This window comes from Cynocephalus volans, chromosome 1 (genome assembly GCF_027409185.1).
Source record: "Cynocephalus volans isolate mCynVol1 chromosome 1, mCynVol1.pri, whole genome shotgun sequence".
Classification (NCBI taxonomy): Eukaryota; Metazoa; Chordata; class Mammalia; order Dermoptera; family Cynocephalidae; genus Cynocephalus; species Cynocephalus volans.
The window spans coordinates 295,528,071-295,546,767 of NC_084460.1; the positions used below are offsets into that span (position 1 = coordinate 295,528,071).

Genomic DNA, 18,697 nt, shown 5'->3' on the forward strand with positions numbered 1-18,697 from the left:
AGGATTCTGGAGCCAACCTACATGAAAGGGTTAAAGCCAAGTGCTCCCTGCAGAGTGTGCTGCTGGTGAGCCCTGGGTGCATCTTGGCATGCACATATCTTCCAACTGTCCTGTCAAGGTGGATCTCTAGTGGGGGTAACTTCCTCCCCAAGGGAAGATTCAGCCTCACCTGCAGTGGTGGACTGAGCCGGGATTTGTCAACAAACCCCAGGAATGGTCCGTGTAGGTGGGTTGTTAATTTTATTTTAGCTTTGCAGAGGTCTCAGAGGGTTCAAACATGATAGGAGAATCCTCTGGCATTGTAACAGACAAGCAGCAATGCCTGGGCATGGCAGAGACCCTTGTTGACAGCAACCCCACTGCCAGGGAAGAGGTGAGAGTTAAGAGCCTTGCAATGTGTCCTTGGAACCTGCAATGCCAGTCCCTTTCTGGAAAAGGAGGCTTTGGTAGACTGACGATAAAACTCAAATATTTCCTGAGACAAATTCCCAAAATACAAGGCTTATTTAATTTATTTTCCTTTTCATTTCTTTGATTCCTCTAATGCAGAATTGTTGCTTAATGATAGTGCCTGTAATCTCACATTGCAGTACACGCATGATCTTTCCACAAGGCAAGGTCACAACCTACTCTTGTCTGGAAACCACACAAGTAGGTATCTCAGCAAGTGCTTCTCAGTTATCATTATTACTATTGTTCTTCTGAGTAGATCATTGGCAGTGAGTGTAATTTTCTATTCATGTGTGAATACATGGCCTCTCGTGGGGCTGGTTTTGTGCCTGTACTTCTTCCTCCTGCTGGATCACACGGGCTTAGGATCCAAGCAATGGGATTGCTCTGTGCTGCAGTTACACGATGGCTCCTGCAATTGTGACCAGCCCCCTTCCTGTTTGTGTACGTCTGGTGCTGACCAGTGGCCTGGCCAAGGAAGGCAAGCTGCTGGTGGTACCCCTGGAGGGGAGCTGCTGGTTTACCATGAGTTTGATTGTGTAGAAACTCATGCACAGAGAGCACGAGTTGTTCTTATTCACAGCAGCAGTGAGTTGGCACCTGGGAAAGATGACTGAACTGTACAGAAAAGACTTATTCAAACTCTTACGCTCTGGAAGATTTGGGCAATGAGTTTATGGTTTTTGCCAACAATGAATGGAAAACTCAAGGAGAAATTTTATTTTTTATATTAATGAGCTCACACAAGAGTATTTTTGAACTTTTGTTTTCACATTGTAGGTGCTTATTTAACGATAGGAAATTAGTCGAATACTTATAAGTGAGTTCTTTTGATCCATTGCTCCTTTATCCATTTGACATTTGTGGCTTGATTGTTGCCAAACATTTTTCACTCCTGTCTGTGGGCTTTGCCATTGGAATATTTTGCCATCATTCTGAAGAAGGTATGCAGAGTCCCGGTCCTCTTATTGACGTTCCAATAGGTTTCTCAGGGTTCTCAGATGTCATGACCTTCAAGGAGAGTACGGAACCACATTTTCCACTTGGTGGAGCAATTATTTTGCCCCATTCTTTTCAAAAGTGCTTTGGACATTGCCCCTGAAATTCACCGAACACCTGTGACAGCATCTGATCTCTTCAGCCACACATCCATTTGGTTGTTACGAACTGACATTGTTTTCAAATATCCCAGACATGGGATGCCCAACATGTTCTTTGTCAGTGGCATCAACTGCAGTTCCTGCAAGCTACTGCCTCAGGTGAGTTATCCCTCCTTTAGCACACGAAGAATAATCTGGCCTGGACCTTGAACAGAGAGATTCCTTACTGAGGTGTGATTTGTCATTTATAGGTGTCACAGTTGGTATTTGTTTTTGGTTTAATGACTTTAGTACCAATCCATTTGATTGTGGGCTGGCACATTTTCTAAAGCTGCCCTCATTGACATGTATGTGTATACCATTGGCATAACTGTATTTCATCTTCAGGCTGCATTTTGAATACTGTTTTTAGAAATATACTGAAAAACACATGAAGAAATGAAATCTCCCTTTTTGGTAATCCTGTGCTACCCCTGCAGGGAAAAGCTCTTAACATTTTCCAATGTTCTGAATTTTTTGGTGTTTGTTGTACCTTCTCCCACCTATTTTATGAAAATAAAATCTAGTGTCTGGCTGGACATATTATTCTTCCCTTGCATTTTCCTCTTGCCTGTTGATCATAGATGTGTTCATAGGCCAGCACGCCACAGATGTGACTCGCTCTCTCAACAAGTGCATAGAAGTCTTATTCTGAATGCACTGTTGTTTTTTCAACCAACAAGTATTGAAACAGGCTTTTTCCATTTTTTGCTTTTATGACAGGAGTGTACTTACATTCTTAGTTACTTCTTCACTTTCATGTATTTCCATATTCTTGTTCTTATCTCAATGGCCAGAGTCCTCGGAATAGGGTTGCTGGGATAAATGGTATGCACATATTAGATTTTAATAAATTTGACAAGTTACTTTCAAAATATTGAGGATTCTCACAGTTTGGTCATCAGTATATGAGAGTTTTAGTTTTTCTATACCCTCCTCAGCTTCAGATGTTGGGAAGCATTTAAATTTCATTTTCTGGGCAAAATAATTCTGTGTAGCTGCTTCAATTTTTCTTTTCTTTCTATGGAAATATGAGCCTATGTAATTCACTAGAGAAAATGCAGATGCCCAGTATGTCAATATATCTATTTCTGGTCTTTCATTTGTCCTCTTGTGAATTACATATTCACATTCTTTAACCATTTTTTATAGGGCTGTTTGGTTTTTTATGACTAACTGCTATAATCCTCTCAAGTATTAGGAATATTAACAGTTAGTTTTTCACATGTGCTGGAATTCTTTCTTTCTTGGGTCTTCTTCCTCTTGTGCCATACAGGATTTTCACTTTTGGGGAGTAAATTGTGAACTTTTTCTTTAATGGTTTCTGTGTTTTGACTTTGTTGGGTCTTCCCCAGTGTGAAATATAGAAACACATTTTCAATATTATTTTTTAATATTTTTAATTCTTTTAATGTTGACAGTATTTTTTACAGTGAGAACTTCAGTCTATACGGTGTAAGGATCTTAATTTTTTCTCTTCTCAATGGATAGTTCATTGTCCCAACACCATTTAGTAAAGATCCATTCTTCAGTCATCGAATGGAAATATATGTTCATCATATTTTAAATTTCACTATTTCTTTACATCTGCCTATGATCTCACAATTTTTTCCCACTAACTTATCTATCTATTCATGCACCAGTACAACATTTTGATTTTATGAGCTCTGCAGTAAGTTTGAATGTAGGGAGGGCAAACCCTATACTTGCTGTTCTTTTCTTTTAAATTTTCTTGGTATTCTTAAAACTTATTATGTTTTATAAAATTTAAATTGTTTTGTCTAGTTTCAAAAAATAAAAACAAATCCTTAGGGCTCTGCTAATATTAAATTAAATGTCACTTAATTCTGGAAAGATTGGCATGCTTTTGCTCTTAAGTGTTGCTATTCAAAAATATGTATCCCTTTTTATTTATTCATATTTTGTTTTATGTCCTTCAATAAAATTTGTTCTTTATATAAATATTTTACCTTTGTTGTTAAAATTTATGCCCAGGCATGTTCTTATATTTGAAACTACTGTGTGAAGGGCAATTTTTCCACTTCTATTTCATACTGGTTATTGGTAAGTAAAATACATTAAAATTAAAGTAAATTAGTTTTTACACATTTATCTTATATGTAGCCATATCACTGATTTCTCTCATTAGTTTGTAAGATTTATTAGGTGTACAGTATCATCTGCAAATAATTCCCTGCTGAAATGTTTATACCACTTACTTTGCTTTATTGGAGCATATACCTGCAAAACATTATTGAATAACATGGCTATTGAAGCCACCTTACTGAGATTCGGTCACTTGTGATTAAAAAAGTCTTGACAAATACAAGGAGAGATTCTTCGGAAATGCACAGTCACTATATTCGGGTGAAACACATGGTGTGTTATGTCAGTCTATTATTTTATTAGAAACAGACTATGCATTTTCAGTGGCTCCTTCACCTCTCTTCCTCGGGCTTCTCCTTTCTTGGGCCCCAGCATGTGTGCAGTGCCAAAGGTGTGGCCTGGCAGGCCTCAGATGAGCAGGTTCTGGTGTGTGTGACTAGCTCTGGGCGAGACTGTTCTCATGATTCTAGGAACTTCCTCTCACTGGGACAGCCTAGATTCCACATCGAGAAGTGTGTGTAATCTGCGTAGCTACTCCTTGAAATTGTCTGAAGTGTGGACAGTCTGTGGCAGGGAGGCTTTAAACATTGGGGTCTGCACTAACCCTGGTTAGTGTCAGAATTGGATTGAGGGCCGAGCCCGTGGCGCACTTGGTAGAGTGCGGCGCTGGGAGCGCTGCGACGCTCCCGCCGTGGGTTCGGATCCTATATAGAACTGGCCGGTGCACTTACTGGCTGAGTGCCGGTCATGAAAAAGGACAAAAAAAAAAAAAAAAAAAAAAAAAAAGAATTGGATTGAACCCAGCTGGTGCTGGAAAATTGGTCAGTGAGGGAGAAAATCTGCACACATGTGGTCTCAGAAGTGTGGTTCTGTGTTGTGAAGGTAGAGTCCTTTCTTAAAAAAAAGGCATTTGCTTTCCTTGTACACGTGTAAATAGAGCTGATGACCAACTTCTCAAAACAGAACTCCTGGTGCTTTAAGTGTCCCCATTTCCTCACTGAATCCCACCAGCTGAAAGGAAAATGAAGTGTGAGAATTCAGTGCATAGGCAAACAACAGCTAGTTCATTCATTACAGAAACATTCACTGAGGTCTGTTAAATGCCAAGCATCCTTCTAGACACTGGGGATCCAGCAGAGAACAAGACAACATAGTCTCTGCCCTCAGGGTGCTCCCATTAATTGGACAAGACTCATAATAAATAAACAATAGGTTAGATGGTGAAGAATAAGTTGGGAAGGGGTTTCAGAGTGATGGGCTGGGCTATTTCTTAAGGTGTTGTTCAGGGCAGATCTCTTTCAGATGACACTGACCAAACCTGGAATGAAAGGAGTTCTAAGCCATGTGGACGTCTGGGGCAGAGTTGACATCCTGGGTTTTATTATCATCTAGAGCAGCAGTTGGGACACTATAACACTTGGGCCAATCTAACCTGCTCCTTATTTTACCAATAAAGTTCTATTGGAACACAGACATGCCCTTTTGTTCATTGTTGTCTGTGGTTGCTCTTCTGCTACAATGGTAGAGTTGAGTCATTACCAAAGCAATCAAATGGCCTGCCTAACCTGAAATATTTATTATTTCATCCTTTACAGAAAAAGTTTTCTAATCTGTAATGTAGAACAGAGGTTCTCATAGTGCGTCCAATCCCTGAGACACTTTTTGGTGTATGTGAGGTCCAACTATGTTCATAATCATACTAAGATATTATTTGCCTTTTCCACTCTCATCTTCTCATGAGGGTAGAGTAGTGTTTTCAGAGGCTACATGCTGTGTGAGGTTGAAGGAAGAAGCGCATAGGAGATTGGCTCTCACCTAGAAAGCCAGACATTGAAGGGACTTGCAAAAATGTAGAAGAGTGTCACTCTTCTGACTCGTTTTTATTAATTTTGTAAAACATAGTAGGTGACAAGATGCTAGCAGCTCCTTGGTTGGAAGCCACTGGCTTAGTATGAAGGATATAGTGAGCTTCTCAGTGTTGGTGGCAATAATTTGTGGTGTTGGCACCAGAAATCTATTTGCTTTTCTGAGAATCCCCATAGCATACAAGATAAGTATATCCTGTGCTGTATGATCAAAAAGAGATGGAGAACTGTTACGGCTCCTTTGGAAACCATCACTTTGCTGGACACCATTTCTGACTGCTGTTCTGAAGCAGTGAGGAATAGCTGACTGTTGCAGACATGTATTTCATCAGCTTCCAGAGCCTCCCGAAGGATGCAGCCACCCTGAACTTCCTCGAGGAGAGCAAGTTTGATGCTCTTTCACAGACCCAGCCTTACAGTGTGGTGTTGTCCTGGTGGAATACCTGGTCCGGCCCTCGGTGACCTCCTCAGGGGCATCCTGTGCTCCTCACCCTGTTAGAGCCATGCACACCTTGGAGCCCTGTCACGGCCACATCTGTGGCTCTGGAAATGAGCAGATCCTCTGTGCCCAGCCTGAGCTAGGTCTAGGAAACCTCCCTCTCTGGCCCCAGGGATCCTTCCCGGGTCCCCATTATATTAGCAGAGTAAGAACAAAGGTGTAGGGGCTACAGGCTTGGATTGGAGTCCAGCCATGTGGCTGGGGCAGGTGGTAGCTTATTTCTGAGTGTTCATTTCTCCCTCTGTGAAATAGCAGCACACAGGAAGTTATGGCAGGGGCAGGTAAGGTCAAGGTCATGGGAGATCTCTGAAAATGTAAACGCAGCAGAAGTTGGACTTCAGGCTATAATAATAGGATTGAGGACAGTCAGACAGGAAGGTCTCTCACTCAGTAGAGCAAACTGAACCTTCTAGAAGTTGAGTGAACTGCCTGAGGCCACAACTGCTGCAGCTGGTGGAGGCACTAGCCTGTATGGGGAACCTTCCCTGTGCATGACCTTGGGGCTTTAATGCTCTGCTCTAACCAATTAGAGTCGTTTTTTATAACTCAGAAATTTTGATGATGGGATGATACTCTCATCTAGTAGGTATCAGCAGGTGTTGCTGTTAAAAACCCTGCAATGCATGAGAAATATCCACCCACCCACCCACTTCCAGGATAGAACTATCTGGCTCCAAATGTCAATGTTGCTGAAGCTGAGAATCTCTGATCTGAATAAATTCCGAGTATCAGTGGTATCTACCCAGCAAGACCCCCAGCCAGCTGTTATGGGGGTAGCAAGGATCCTCTGAGCTCATTTCATTTTCCTAAAGGGGTTTCTAAAAGTAATGCTCGTTCAAGCTGAGATGTCAACATTTCTTGGTTGAGCTAAGGTTTGATTTTAGGTAAGTCATGGTGACAAAACGTCAAAATGCCAAATCATTCTTAGTAGACACTTTATAAAATAAATGGCTTAGGTCAATGACCACAGTGCCTCTAATGTTCATTTCTCTTTCACAACCCTGTGTTTATCTTTGTAACTGGTTATCTTGGAGATTACCAGACATGTGGAACAATTGGCAGCATTTGTTAGTAGTTAATTATTTAAAGAGTGGCTAAAAGCCAGAGTTAAAAAAATACATTCAACATGAGTATCTAAATGACTAGAAAGTTCGCTGATTAACTAACTCTAGGTGAATGACATTAGATATATATATATTTTTTGATCTGCTGGACGGTACAGGGAACCATCCTGGATGGATCTTGGTGTTATCAAAAGTGGGTTTTTAAAACCCACTTTATTGAGGTATAATTCACATACCAATAAAATTCACTCATTTCAGTGTTTTTTATTATACTCACTGATTTGTGCAACCATTAACACGTTCAATTTTGGAACATTTTCAGTCATCTCCGAAGTATACCCATTCCTATATCACTCCTCCTTCCTTCCTGCCCTCACCCCCTGTCCCCATGTATCTTTCTGTCTCTATGGATTTGCCTACTCTGCATATTTTGTAGAAATGGAATCACACAATATGTGGCTCATTTTTTTCTCTTAAGATTTTCATGGTTCAACCGTGTTATAGGATAACTGTTGATTGTTCTATAATATTCCATTCTGTGGATAAACCACACTATATGTATCTACTCATTAGGTGATGGACGTTTAGGTCATTTCCACTTCTTGCTTATGATGAATAAAGCTGCTGTGAGCACTCGTGTATAAGTTGTGTGGACATCTGTTTTAAATTCTCTAGGTGTGCAATTGCTGGGTTGTGTGGTAACTGGAAGGTTAATCTTTTGAGGAACTGCCAGACTGTATTTCAAAGTGTCTGAACTGTTTATCTTTATTGTGATAAAATGCACACAGAACAAAATTTACCATTCTGAATCTTGCAGTTCAGTGGCATTATTACACTCGCAACGTTGTGCACTATCACCACTCTCTTGCTCGAGAACATTCTTCACCCCTATAAAAACTCACATGCCTCGAAAGCAGTCATTACTCATGCTCGCCTCCCCTGCCCTGGGCAACCCCAACCTGCTCTCTGTCTCTATGGATTTGCCTTTTGTGGATATTTCATGAAATGGAAATCATACATGATGTGGCCTTTTGTGTCTGCCTTCTTTACTTAGCATGTTTCAAGGTTCACCCTCGTTTTAGCATGTTTCAGTATTTTATTGGTTTTTATAGCTGACAATATTCCATTGTCTGAACATCCCACATTTTGTTTATCCATTCATCAGCTGATGGACATTTGGGCTGCCACTTTTTGGCTACTGTGAATAGTGCTACTATGGGCACTTGTGTACAAGTTTTTGTTTGATGACATTTTCACTTCTTTGGGGTATATACCCAGGAGTGTAACTGTTGAGTCATATATTAAATCTTTGTTTAAACTATTGAGGAACCAATAAAGTGTTTTTCGCAGTGGCTGCCGCATTTCACATTCCTACTAGCTGTGTATGAGGGTTCCACTTTCTCCACATCTTTACCAACACTTGTTTTTTTTTTTTTTCATTTTTTTCAAAAAAGTATAACTATCCTAGTAGGTGTGAAGTGCAGTCTCATTGTTTTTATTTCCATCTCCCTAATGACTATTGATTTTCACCGCCTTTTCACATACTTATTGCTTTTGTATATTTTCTTTGGGGAAATGTCTATTCATGTCCTTTGTGCATTTTAAAATTGTTTTTGTTGTTGTTGAATTATAAGACTTGTTTACTCTTCTGGACACAAGTTGCTTATCAGATATATGGTATATACTTTTTTAATTTTGTGGCTGTTTCTTTCTGTTTTTTCTTTTTTGTTTTTTTTTTTTGAAGGTGAGTGGTATGGGGACCCGAAACCTTGACCTTGGTGTTTGTATTAGTCCGTTTCTTTTGCTTATAACAAAATACCTGGAACTGCATAATTTATAAAGAAACAATATTTATGGCTTTCAGTTTCAGAGGCTGGGAAGTCCACAGTTCGGGGAACACATCTGGTGAGGTTCTTGACCTGGTGGTGATTACAGCGACTCAGGGTACACATGGTGAATATGGTAGAGCAGAGAGACCGAGTAACCTCCTCATTTACTCTCCTTTTAAAGCCACCAGAACCACTCCCATTAGTACAAGAATTGATTGATCCATTCATGAGGGTTCAGTCATCACAAGCTAGTCACCTCTTCAAGGTCCCCCCTTTCTATTACCATAATAGGATTTCCTGACCTCAAGAGTTACAGTGGGGAAAAGATTTGGGAGGACATTCAACCCAAGGCAGTATTATGAGCACCATGCTCTAACCACGTGAGATAACTGGCTCGCACTCGTTCACTTTTCTGACGGTGTCTTTGAAGCACAACGGTTTTAAATTAGATTAAGTACAATTGCTCTAGTTTTTCTTTTGTTGATTGTGCTTTTGGTGTCATATTTTAAAAATATGGCCAAATCCAGGGTCAGGAAGATTTATATCCATGTTTTCTCCTAAGAATTTAATAGTTTTGGCTCTTATATTTAGGTCTGTGATTCACTTTGAGTTTATTTTTGTGCATGGTAGAAGGTAAGGGTCCACCTTATTTTTCGTTTCTTTTTTTTCTTTCGTTCTTTTTTTTTTTTTTTTGACTGATTTATAATGAGTTTTCCTAGCACCATTTGTTGAAAAGGCTGTACTTTCCCCTTTGAATTGTCTTAAGTCTCTTGGAGAATTTCATTTGCCTGTAAATGTGAGGGTTTATTTCAGGACTCTCCATTCTATTCCATTGATTTATGTGCCTGTCTTTATTGCCAGTATCTCACTTTCTTGATTCCTACAGCTTTGTAGTAAGGTTGAAATTGGGAAGTTTGGATCCTCTAAAGTTGTTAATCCTTTTCAAAATTATTTTAACTATTTTGGGTACTTTGAATTCCCATAGGAATTTTAGGATTCGTGTGACAAGTTTTGTAAAAAATGCCAGATGGAATTTTGATAGTAATTGTGTTGAATCTGTAGATTAATTTGAGGGATATTGCATCTTAACAATAGTAAATCTTCTGATTCATGAACACAGGAGATTTTTCTGTTTATGTAGGTCTTCTGTAATGTCAGTCAATATTGTTTTTCACTTTTCATTGTAAAGTCTCTCACTTTAAACAAATTAAATCTATTTCTAAGTATTTTATTTTATTTGATGCTATTTCCAATGGAATTGTTTTCCCTTTCTCTGTTTCTTTTACTTTTTTCTTTTTCTTTTGTTTTTGGTGTCTGTCCAGTATGGGGATCTGAACACTTCATCTTGGTGTTACACTGGAATTGTCTTCTTAATTTTAACTTCGGACTCTTCATTTTTAGTGTATAGAAACACAATCCATTTTTTAAATATTGAACTTGTACGCTGTAAACTTGTTATATTCGTCTATATGTTCTAATTATTTTTTAGTGGATTTCTTGAGACTTTCTATACACAGATCATGTCATTTACCAATAGACATAGCTTTACTTCTTTGTCCCCAAACTGGATGAAGTTTATGTCTTTTTTTTTTTTTTTTTTTTTTGTCTAATAGCGTTGTCTAGAACCTCTAGGACAATGTTGAATAGAAGGGGAAGAGAGGACACCCTTTTCTTGTTCCTGATCTTAGCGGGAAAGCATTTAGTGTTTTACCATTAAGTGTTAACAGAGATCTTTTTGTAGACGCCCGTATGACCAGATTGAGGAAATTCTCCTCCATTCCTAGTGTGTTGAATGTCATAGTTTGTTTAAACAAAATACCTAAGACAGGGTAATTTATAATGAACAGAAATATACTTATCACCGTTCTGGATGCTGGGAATGGTAAGATAAGGCAGTGGCAGTTTGATGTCTGGTGAGGGTCTGGCCTCTGCTTACAAGATGGTGCCTTGAACAGTGCATGCTCCAAAGGGGAGATATGTTTTATCCTCATCTTTCAGATGTTGGATGAGAAAAACAAAGTCCCTTTATCAATTCCTTTTGTGATGGCATTTTGAGCCCTCACGACTCAAACCCTTCCCTAATGGCCTCACCTACCAATGCTGTTGCATTAGGACTGAGTTTCCAACACATGAGTTTTGGGAGACATACACACAGTACCATTGCAAAACGCACATGAGGTGTATTGCTCCGTTTGGGTTTCTAGAATGTAATACCTGATAACGGGTTATTTATAAAGAAAGGAGGTTCATTTGTCTTACAATTCTGGGACAGCTCTATCTGTCCCGGGCCTCACACTGCTTCTACTCATGGTGGAAAGTGTCAGGCAACCAGTGGGTAAAAGCAGATCATATGGCAAGAGGAAGCAAGAGAGAGAGAGGAAGTGCCAGGGTCTTTTAAACAACAGCTCTTGCAGGAACTAATAGAGCAAGATCGCACTCAGGACTCCTTCCCCCCAGGGAGAGCATTAATCCATTCATGAGGGATCCATCCCCGTGATTCAGACCGCTCCCAACATTGCCACATTGGGGATCAGATTTCCACATGAGTTTTGGCAGGGACAACATATCCAAACTCTATCATGAGGGTCCCATTGTACAAGAGTTATGAAGAATTTCACGAGTATGACAGCACAGTATTAAGCGAAGTGAAAGACGCTTCTAAATGTGGGGTGCGGTGTGACTGCACAGGTTGCAGATGCATGAAGCTGGCCCTGACAGAGGTTAAGGGAGAGCTGGGAAAGCAAGAGAAGCAGGCTGTGGCCTTGTACCACCTCAAGGGTGTGCCCTATGCCATGTATTAGCGAGATGGTACCCTTTGGAAGTATTCAAGCCAGTGACCCTGAAAAGAACATTCCTTAAAGTTAAGCATTGTGTAAGAGCAGTGACAGCTGGTCTCATATTTGCAGCCTCCAGAACTGGTGTTTAGGACACCCGGTCTGTGGTACTTTGTGAGGACAACCATAGAATCCAAATCACTGGAGTGATGTATTGTAAGGCCGAACATGCTCTACAGGAATCAGGTTCCTGCGGCTAGAGCCACCTTCTCTATGTTTCAGCCTCTGGCTGGTCCAGTTGCTGACATCCGAATGCCCTGTCACCCTGCTGCCTTCTCACTGTTTATAGTTCCTGATTTTCTTGCATCTTTTATTTTTCCACCTTCTCTTCTGTCCCCCTTTCTTCCTGTTCTACTTCCCTCATTCACAGGGCAGGGCTGGGTCGTCCACTCATTAAGATTTTTCAGGAACTGCTTTTTGACTACCATAGTGGCCCTCTGTTCATACCACAGAACTCAGCTGCCTGATTAGAGACAGAGGAGCCCCACTGAGGGACCTGTCCTGGCCCACACGAGGATTAATGTGGCTCATTTTTGCGTGATCCCTGGTGGAAGTAGTGATGCAACTACAATTTAACAGTTAATGCTTCCTTTCTGTTTTGAGAAAAGTTGACCAGAAAGCGGAAAAGCACTGACAGCTGTTCATCCATGGACATGAACAAGGAGAAGGGGCCCAGAAAGTTCACATTAGAGGGCTGTGGGCACAGGGGTCCCTCCAGGTTGTCCTCACACTGGTGCTGTGACTCTTCAGAGAGGGACAGGCAGATGGGTAGAGACGAAGAGAACAGTAAACCTAGAGGCTCAGGTGATAGTTGATGAGGGGCTTAATTGGTTGAAGTTATCTGTGTGCTTGAACATGGTTAAATATTAATTTAGGTTATTTTATATTGTATTCTGAGCAAGGGTGAATTAGCAGGGTGTGTGAAAAGCAGAGGGTGGTTTAGGGAATAGATCTAGTAGGCCTGTGGTGTAGGGCATGTAAACTACTCATTATTGTTGTTATTTCAGCTCCCTACAGGATGGCGTACCGTCTTGGTGCATATTTATAGGTAACTATTGGCCTATCTGTAAAACACATACTTACATATTTCCTACAGAATGTGCAAAGGCTTTTGAAAGCATAGCTTAGTGGATATTCCTGTCAGAAGGCTCTGAGGAACAAACAAGGAATGTCCTTTCTCAGGGTGACCTCTGGGCTCCCAGCTGTGCCTGAGTGGGAGAGTCCAGTGATGCCACTCCCACTTCCACCTACATGAGTGACACTCTGATCGCAGCCTCACCCACTGCCTCTGCCCAAAGACAGACTAAGACACCTCAGAGGCTGCCCGCATTTCTGCCCATACTGGCCCTTGGAGAAGCCCCTTGGCCACCCAGCTGGTGGATGCTGATGTGAGAACCTCAGAGGCTGGGCCACGAGGCAGCCTCAGATGTTCTGTAACCACATATGCCAGCCCCACCAGGGCCTCCTGATCACCCCTGTGCACCTTGTCATCTGCCCCCAACAGTTCTGCTTGTGCCAAATCCTCACTGGTGCCTCTGCACCCTTCTGTGTGCCTCTTGGGTCCTCACTTCCTCCCCAGGTCTCATACAGTCTTACATGAGAAAAGAGGCTTTCTTTTGAAGCCTTCTCTTCCATAGGAGAGCAAATCCGGGACAGGTGCGAGGACACTCTCTACATTGTCCTTCTTGCTGCTAGGTCAGCTCCCTCCATCCCGTGGCTAACCTCATTTCCTTCTGGGAGGCTCAAGTGTCAAATACCTCAAGTTTAGAGGAGAATTTAGCTTCACATTTCATGAATGAAGAGCTATTGGAGTGTTTTTCATAGAGCAAAAGAATTCTATGATAAATCTTCACCTCTTCCACTTGCAAGGCAAAAGACTGCTCCAAGCTTCGAGAGGATGGGCTTCTCCTCTCCTAATTAGGGCAGCACAGTCATCATAGCTAAATCACGGCCACAGCTCTGGCTCCAGGAATGAGCACATACTCAGTGTTCAGCCCAAGCTAGGGTTGGGAAGACTCACCTTTTATCCCCAGTGATCCCTCCCGTGTCCCCATTATATTAGCAGACCAAGATCACTGGGGTAGGAGCTATAGGCTTGGATTGGAACCCAGATGTGTGCTTGTGGCACATGGTGGCTTCTGAGTTTTCATTTCTCCCTCTGTGAAATAAACACCACACAGGAAGTCATGGTAGGTGCAGGTGAGGTCAAGTTCACAGGCGAACTCTGAAAACTGCAAATGCAGCACAAGTGAGACAGGGTTTTTTACATTTAGAACAGCAGGATTGAGGGCCATCAGGCCAGATATAGTTCTTTTCTCTCTCAGTAGAATGAGAACCTCAGAGGTGAGCAAAGCCCTTCTAGGTGTGGAGTGCAGTGTGACTGCACAGGTCGCACATGCATGAAGCTGGCCCTGGCAGAGGGAAAGGGAGAGCTGGGAAATCAAGAGACACAGGTTGTGACCTTGCACCACCTCAAGGGTGTGCCACCATGTGCTAGGGAGATGGTGTCTTTTGGAAGTGTTCAAGCCAGTTACCCTGAAAAGAACATTGTATAAAGTTAAGCATTAAATACGGGCGGAGGTCTAGTGTAAAGCTGTTTTCAATCCTATTGGTCTTTCAGCTGCAGCAGATGTGGTCATAGCAAATGGCCACTAATCTCACCATGGTCTGGGTACATGATGGTGTCCAGGCTGGCATGGTGCTGATGGCTATACAGTGGCTTAGCAAGATTTCTTCTAGGGGTTTTCAAACCTTAGTGTGTGAGTACCGATGGAAGGTGGAGTAAATGCATGATAAGAAGACTTGGGGGATTATTTTTGCTTCCGTGACTCTGCCCATCACTTTAGACCCATGTCCTAGCCCACTGCCACCTCCTCATTCCTGACCTGTCACGGAATCCTGGAATATCTGGGCTGATAACGACTATGAATCAGAATGCTATGCAATGATTTTAATCCCAAATTTTAATTTCTAGTTTAGTATATAAACCTATAATCACATAACTTTCTCTGTGTTCTAATCTGAATTTCTTTATGAAAACGTGTTGGGCACCCAATATGAATGTCCTCAAGAAAGGATGATGTGTCAACCTTTGAAACAATCATTTTGGGGTCTACAAGCATTCTGTGTTTGAAGACTCTACCTCGTGTTCTCTTTTAGGTATTTTTATTTCTATTGTGATATATGCAGGTACTTTTAAATTTAAACATCAGATAAAAAAAATATCAGGATGTGAATGAAAGATTATTAGAATTAGGTCTTTGGCTGTTAATGTTTCTAGTAATTTGTAGGCCTTTGTGTGGATGAGTTTTCTCTTTATTCACTCAGGAAAGTTGGATTTTTTTTTCTTTTCTTTTCTAATTACATTATATGTTGTCAGAATGCTCCTTTTCAGTAATATATTTCTGTCCTCTAACAATTTTATATACCTGTGTAGCTACTACCACAGTGAAGACATGGACCACTCCATGAGCCAGTAGCTTCCCTTGTGTCCTGCTCCATTACCTAATACCTGCCCCCAGCCTTAGGCAACCAGTGTCCTGGTTTCTGTCATTGGACAATAAAGTTGTCTTTCTAGAGTTCATCTGAATGGAATCACACCAGTGAGGATGGAAAACGTGCATGTGCACTGTATTGTGTCTGGAGTCCTCTAGTCTTTTTGGATTCGTCCATGTTCCTGCGTGCGTCACTATTTCATTCCTTCTTATTTCTGAGTAGTATCCCATCGCAGAGATACATCACCGTTTGCTTATCTGCTTTCCTATTGATGGTCATGTGGGTTGTTTCCAGTTTTTCCTATGAATAATATACCTGCTATAAATATTTGTGTGCAAGTGTTTCTAAGGATATTCGGTTTCAGTTTTCTTGTTGTAAATACTTAAAATTGGGGACGCTGGGGCCCATGGTAGGTGTATGTACAACTTTGTAGGAAAGGAGCACACTGTTTTCCAAAGAAGTTTCTATTTTACCTTCCTAACTGCGATGTGTTAGAGTTCTCATTGCTCTGTGTCGTGGCTGACACCTGCTCTTGTCAGTCTTTTACATCTTATTCATTCTAGTGGGTGGGTAGTGTAATTTCATCATGGTTTTTGTTTGCAATTCTTTTATGACTGCTGCTGATGCACACACATTCTTGTGCTCATTGATCATATGAACATATCTTTTAAAAAAGTGTCCCTTCAAGTCTTGTGCCAATTTTTATTAGGTTAGTTGTCTTCTTGTTTTTCATTTGTGAGAGTTCATTACATATTCTGCTTATAGTTTTTGTCAGATAGGTATCGCCAATGTTTTGTCCTGGTGGAGTGCTTAATTTTTTTTCCTTTTTCACACAATATCTTGCAAAGACAAAAGTTTAAAATATTGATGAAGGTCAATTTATCAATTTTTGGGTATATATACTTTTGTGCCCTGTCTAAGAAATCTTTGCCCACGTGAGGTATGAACATTGGCTGCCATGTTTTCTTCAAAAAGTTTAACCTTTTTAGTTTTTATGTTTAGGTGTATGCGTGTGGCAGAGGCGAGCCGGTCACTTGGGGGCAGGTTTGAGGGATGCCTTCTGTCTGGAGTCTTTCTGGGGTGATCTCTTTGACACCTGTGGCATCAATCACGACCACATGCAGATGGTTCCAAGTCTACATGAGCAGCTCAGATCCCTCCTCGGCTGTAGACCCTGAAGCCGATGCCTCGGACATTTCCTCCTGGAATATCCAGGCATCAGGAATGTGTGTGAGCTCCTCTGTCCCCACCGTCCTGCTCTGCCTGAGCACCTGTGTCTGATGAGACCACCATTGCCCAGATGCCTGACTCTCCCCAGGGCATCCGATGTGCACCTAGAAATTAGATGACACCAATATGGAGATAAAAAGTCACTGCATGAATTTAAGATGGGGAGAGCCCCTTTCCTGTGACAATGAAACTGTAGCAGCATATTCCCACCCTTAAACTATGATCATTACAGGCTGCTTAATGGGCATAGGCATTTTAAAAGGGTCGGATGAATAGTTCAGGGGCTGAGGCGTTTCTTCCACAGCAGAGCATCCCTCTCTCCTGCCCTGTGTGCTCACAGCTCCCAGGAGACCATCCTCTGTGGGCAGTTGGGGATGCCCTGCAGACTCGCCTTCTCTATGACCTACCAGCCTCTGCTGGTCTTGGTCTCCGAGCGCCCCCTGGTGGTCGTGTCCGTTGACTGAGTCTCCATGTGGTCTGTCCCTGAAGGAGGGGCTGTGGCTTTGATTCAGGCCCTGCCCTCTGCAGAAACATCCTGAAAATCTGACCCCTGTCAATCATCTCAGTCCTTTGCAAGAGGGATATTTCAGAAACACAAAGCTGGCGGTTCCACACCTCCTTCAGTGGCTGCCCTGGCCTTCCGGGTGAGGCTTAGTGCACAAGGCCGGGATGGCCAGTCTTTTGTTTGGGGGTTAAATAGTGACCCCCATCCCAATAGTGTTGAAATCCTAAACCCAAGTGCCTGAGAATGTGACCTATTTGGAGATAAGGTCTTTACAGGGGAGTGAAGTTAAAATGTGGTCGTTAGGGTAGGCCCCAATCCAGTGTTTCTGGTATCCTTTTATAAAAAAGAAATTTGGACACAGAGCCAGATATGCACAGAGGGAAGACCATGTGAAGACACTCAGGGACTGGAGTGACGCAACCATCAGCCCGGGACCTGTGAGGGATGCCAGCAGACGCAGGAAGCTGGAGGGGGGAAGGTAGGATACCCCTAGAGCCTGCAGAGGGAAGGCCACCACACCGACACCTTGATTCGGATCCCAGTCCAGCCCCAGAGCAGTGGGAGAAGAAATGTGTGTTCCCAGTTGTGCAGTCCTCGTGCCTCATCCTGGAGCCCTGGGCCACGTGTGTGCTCCTCTTTCCCTCCTCCCCCTGCCACGGCCGCACACTTGCTGTCTCTGTCCAGCCCGTGCAGTTCCGTTCCCCATGTGTTTCCTGCCTCTCCATGCTCTGTGCAGGCGTTGGGGCTTCACGGCATGTGAGAGTGAGGGTTGGGGGCTCGGTGTGCACCCCCTCTGCCCGCCCTTCTGGAAAAACCCACACTGGTGGGAGACTCATGCACGGCTGCTGCACCCCCTTCATTCCTCCTCCCATGGGCTCTCCGGTGTCTGGAGACGTTGCCCTGTGCATTGGGTGAACATTTTGCAGAGGTTGTCAGTGCTATCTGTGGGAGCACTGGTGTGACAGCGACTTCTCTATGACCAGAGCCAACGTGTTTGTAGGTGAACTTTAAGATTGTTTTGGGTCAATGAGATTTAGTTTGGCCTTACGTCAAATCTGTAGCTTACAATGGGACAAAATCAAGATGTTACAAAGTTAAACCTTTGTTGTGTGCCTCTTCCCCTGTTCTAGTCTAGATTGTTGCCTCTAACTGGAGCATGGCAAAGCCCAGTGCCTTTCGGTCCCCCGAGGATGCTGAGTCTTCCTGCTTGGCATGTGACACCCAGTGAGGTTTGGCTATGGACAGGCAGATCCTCAAAATTAGGAGAGCTGGAAACGTTGCCCTGGTGCCACCCTTCCCCTGCGTCCACGGCAGGCACTGCTGTCCCAGTAAGCGGCAGCCGAGTTCTCAGCAGAAGGAAGGGACCCGACTCCAGGAACTTGCTGCTTCTACCGCGAGATAAGGTGGTGGCTGGAAACACAAATGCCAGATTACGTCACTACTGAGCCCAACAGCAGCTGTAGTAGCAACAACCTTAATGTCCTGCTGTCCCAGCCGTCCTGTTCTGGCCCCTCTTATGCTTTCACATGCTCTAGTTAATCGAGGACATGGGCGGTCTCCAAATACAGATGAGAGTTATTTTGTTTGGCTCTTGGTAGACGTGACTGTGTGATGGAAATGAAAGGATTTGACCAGTGGGTAGGAGGACAGAAACTGAGCCTTTGTATAAACATACATTATG

The 18,697-nt window shown here is 42.6% G+C and overlaps 1 protein-coding gene and 1 pseudogene across 1 annotated transcript in view; both read left to right on the forward strand.

Annotated features, from left to right (window-relative positions):
• The window catches only part of LOC134372958 (UDP-glucuronosyltransferase 1-6), a 253,422-nt gene that overhangs the window by 17,994 nt on the left and 216,731 nt on the right, over positions 1–18,697 (forward strand). The gene's annotated exons all lie outside the window — the stretch shown is intronic.
• LOC134389681 (UDP-glucuronosyltransferase 1A10-like) lies at positions 856–16,975 on the forward strand (annotated as a pseudogene).